Here is a 4511-nt window from a genome sequence, read left to right on the forward strand (position 1 = left end):
TTCCAAGATAAGTCAGAATTGAGTTCAATGTTGAGAGAGATTTAGGCCTCCATGATGAAGGGACTGGCTGATGATTCAAGCAGGGTAGTGCAGGAGGTTGTCTGCAAAGGTGTGCGGGCTTTAGAGTATTGGGAGAGGGGTCACTGGAGGCTGTCAGCAGGCATGATCCAGGGTCAAGGCATGCCGTACCTTATTAGGTCTCCATGAGCAAAATGCTGACTGTCAGGGCACACATTGAAATAGAGGAGGGCTCCTGGTGTGCCTTCTGCTGTTCAGCACTAACTTTCTGGCTCAGTGGTCATGATCAAACTCATCTGGTCAAGAGAACTGTGATGCCTTGTGTCACTCCATTACATCCAATGGATTACTGGTTTCACGCCACTTTAAGGAGGTGACAGGGAAAGTCAACTTGACCTTGAATGCTCCAGTGGCTGTAATTCCTTCTCAGATGTGTTAATCAACAGACTAATCAGATAGCGAGAGAGACTACTTTTTGGACAAATAGAAGGACACAAACTTAATGAGGTTTTGACGACTATCGAGTCAGCAACCTCTTTAATAAGAGCCAAAATGTCAGTGTTGTCAAGCTTACCTCTGACATCAACAGATCAAGTGTAAAGGTTTAATTGCAAGCAGTCATATCAAAGGTCAAAGATGAATGCAGGGTGATGACTTTCAAATATTCATTAACCATCATAAGGTATAAGTTCACCAAGATAAGCTATAGACAAGAGCTCATTTTGGACAAAAGAGTTCATGAGGACAGCCTATGTATGTGTCACTCCAGAATGAGTATTGCTAAATCCTAAATGTAGCAATATTATAAAAGATACAATATAAAACTTCCTGCTTTTAAACTTTTAAGTTTGTGGTAGCACTTTATAATAACTACACTTTATTTAACCTTATTTATCATTAATAAATGGTTAATTAACCTTGAAAACAGGTTAATTAGGTATGATTCATACTTAATAAACTACAAATTAACACTTTCATTAATGCTTTACCCATAAAGGCTGATTACTTCCAAAATAAAATACACAATGTTTATTCAAGCCTAATGAATCATAAAAGAAGAAACTTTTTATGCATTTGTTGTTGCCAGCGCGAGTCCGCAGAACTTTACAACTGGCTTTAAACATATTTAGCACACAGACTTCTCTTCACACAGGCAACAGTTGCAAAAACACAACAACAACACAGTTGACAGTTGATGGCGATTGTTGATGATGTAACAAAAGCGGGAATAGATCACAGCATTTTTCTTTTTTTAAAAGAAGAAGAAGTTGATGGTGAAAACCTTTTATGGCTGTCAATGCCCTTGCATTTAAAAGAGAATCCAGAGGCAGTACAACTATTTAAAGATTATACAGCTTCTAGCAAACTTCTTATTTTTAAATTAAAGTAATGGAACATGCTGGTGTTGAATTTGGTCTGATTTCCACAGGTGAAAAGGAACTTGTGGCCCTTCAGTGTTTTGTCTACATTAACAAATACTTTAGAAGGGTTCACAAAAAGACTTGACTAATTACTATCAACTGCCTTAATTATTAATGCACTACAGGATAAGTATATAGTCAGTTCAAACATTCTCTAACCATTAATACATGTCTAACACATGGTGTGAAAGTACATTTATATGACTATTCGCATACATATACACACAGTACAGAGAATAGTTAATTCATGATTTATTAAGCATGAACAAACATTGATTGGTTTTGAAAGTAATCAGCCTTTATGGCTAAAGTATTAATATATGTGTTAATTTATAGCTTAATAAGTATGAATCATCCTTAATTAATGATGTTTTCAAGGTTAATTAACCATTTATTAACGAATAAATAAGGCTATATAAAGTGTAGTTATTATAAAGTGCTACCAAGTTTGTGTTTACAAAAGATGGCATGCATATATTTTTTTACAGTATTGGTCAAAATGTTTTTGTTTACAACTGTGACAACAATAAAAACAGTTAAAGGCCTGACTTTGAGCTCCATTTGAACTCTGCTTTTTCCAAAACTTCATCAGTATCGTCTTTTACTCATAGTTGTTATTTAATAAAAATAGGATGTCAATTTGTCCAGAACCTTAATGAAAAGTGACATTTTCCTAAAAAAATGTTCACAATGTTTTTATGACTACTTATTGTATACATAGTTTTATTTACATTTTTAGAAAACCATTTGGGGGCTCAACAGTAGAGCAGTTGGTTAGCTCTTTTGCCTCACAGCAGGAATGTTGCAGGTTTGACTGAAAGCTGGAGCCTTTCTGCATAGGGTGGATATTCTCCCTGTGCATGCATGGGTTTTCTCCAAGTGCTCTGGTATGCTCCCACAATGTGAACACATGCATGTGAGGTTAACTGGCAACTGTAAATTAGCCTCAGGTGTGAGTATAAGCATGAATGTTTGTCTGTCTTGTGACAGCTAGTAAGTAGTTTAAAGGTAAAGTCTTACTCTCTCTCTGCTTATCTCCAAAGATTTAAATGAGATAAAAAAAAACATTTTGATATTGACTTGATTCCTTTTACAGAATCGTGTGCTTTCCCTAATCAATAGATTATGTGTGCTTTCTAAAAAAAACAATAGAGGCCAGTTCTCAGTAATACTGTAGCTTGTAGGAATTTGAACAAAGTTCATGTTAGAGTCACTAAAGCCACATGTCTCAAAACACAGTCTGACTGCTTTTTCTCCCACACGCAAGATCTAATAACAAACTCACTTTGCAATTTCCTATGATGACAGCCAGCTTCTGAATCTGTGAGTTGACGACCACGCTGCTTCTGAATCAGGGCCAAGGCAACAATTCCAGAGAGTCTAATGTGCAACAGGTGCCAGCTCAGGCCATGGTATTATCACCATCCCTCTAGTTACTCCACTGCAGCGCCATAGAGAGAGAGAGAGTTATAACACTCCCATAGACTTCCATAGAAAGAATGGAATGCGGAAATCACATGGTTCATGCAGCCTCAAATAGTTCCAAACAGCAGGAGTTCCAGCATTGAACGTAGTTCATTCTCTGTGTTTCGGAAGTGTTTTCTCCGGTAAGATGAAAATTCAACACATTTTTGCCATTATGAAGTGTTAGTAGACTTTTATGTATCACAATTTATCAACATTAATATTTTCATGCCTCCAGTTTTAGTTAATTAAGCATGTTAACTTGCAGTTTGTAACTGCAGCTAGCTTATTGCCAACATGACGAGTTTAAACGGGTCTATTTCAGTCTGTGTAATTCAGCGTTTTAAAATATCAATTACAGCTTAAAATTTGAAAATTAATGACTTTCTGTGGTAATTCTAGTAACTAACCTATATCAACTAGAAAATATTTAGCCTTTTCTTTGTGAGATTGTCGTGGTTAATTAAGTTCAAGTCATAGATCTTTCGTTAAAGACTGCAGCATAACGTTATTAAAGAAAAACTTGATTGAGGAGATGACTACAATTTTTTTTATGCTTTACAGGTAAACCACAGGAGAATGACTTCAGTGAACTATTGAAGCATGGTGCATTCAAAGTATCAGAAAGGTAATAAGATCTTATCCTCTGTCTTCCCAAAACAAAAATAGCGGAATCAAGATGTTTGAATAAAATGACTTTAACAAAATTGGTATTTAATGGAGGACTGTTATTTACATTTATTTTATATTATTAGCTTAGCATCAGGTAATTACAAGTTAAGTTGAGATGAGAATCTCTGTCAATACAAAACAAGGAATAAGAATTATTACCAAGAATATATCAGCATCAATACACTTTAGAATAGTAATAACTATCACAGCTATCACAGGTAACACCACTCCCTTTGCATTCATTTTCAATCTTCATGTTTTCAGACTGACTGAGTGGTGAGCTAAGATATAATGAGTTTGGTGGAATGGGTCAGTCCTGTCAATTAAGGAGAAATTGAGCTGGTAAGTTAATGGCGGACTGATGGAGTTGACTGGGTGATGGGGAGTCTGTCAAAATAAAAATGAAATCAAAGTGATTAGAAATTAGTTTGTCACATACCAAATGCAAGCATTGCAACAACTTTTTCTGAAATTTACTTAAGATGCCACAACTCTGTATGAATATAACTTGTGCAGAATCAGTGAAATTTAATAAATTTAAGGGACATACCATCTACATGTACAGGTGTTGAAGCTGATCTGGGTGGTGTGGCATTTGCAAAGGAGAGGCCAAGCTCCTCCATGGCAACAATCAAGGTGTTTGGTGGGGGCTTGCTTGTTGTGGCACAAGATGCTATCTGGCATTGTTTTTTCTTCATGTTTTTAGTCTGGCTTATACTTCCAAGATGCCCAGCATTGTACAGTTCATTTTTCTTTCATTGAAGATATGTTTTGCTGCTATTCTTGTCAGGTTTTCAGATATACCCAAGCGAGCAGTTCGGCCACAGACAAACGCAGAAGCCAGCAGGTAACGGGAAGTGAATTTATTTACAGTGTCAGGGAATATATACAGAAGGGAACCGGAACCAGGACCTGAGAAACGGAGAATCAGGTGAG

General features: G+C 36.4%; 1 long non-coding RNA gene across 2 annotated transcripts in view; it reads left to right on the forward strand.

Annotated features, from left to right (window-relative positions):
• Positions 1-2964: 2964 nt before the first annotated feature.
• LOC108228602 overlaps positions 2965-4511 on the forward strand; it is a 17682-nt gene continuing 16135 nt past the window's right edge. For both annotated transcript variants that reach the window (XR_005232615.1, XR_005232616.1), the window contains exons 1-2: positions 2965-3046; positions 3468-3531. This is a non-coding gene — a long non-coding RNA (uncharacterized LOC108228602). The remainder of the gene's footprint in view (positions 3047-3467; positions 3532-4511) is intronic.

The sequence above is a fragment of the Kryptolebias marmoratus genome, linkage group LG21 (assembly GCF_001649575.2).
Source record: "Kryptolebias marmoratus isolate JLee-2015 linkage group LG21, ASM164957v2, whole genome shotgun sequence".
Taxonomy (NCBI): Eukaryota; Metazoa; Chordata; class Actinopteri; order Cyprinodontiformes; family Rivulidae; genus Kryptolebias; species Kryptolebias marmoratus.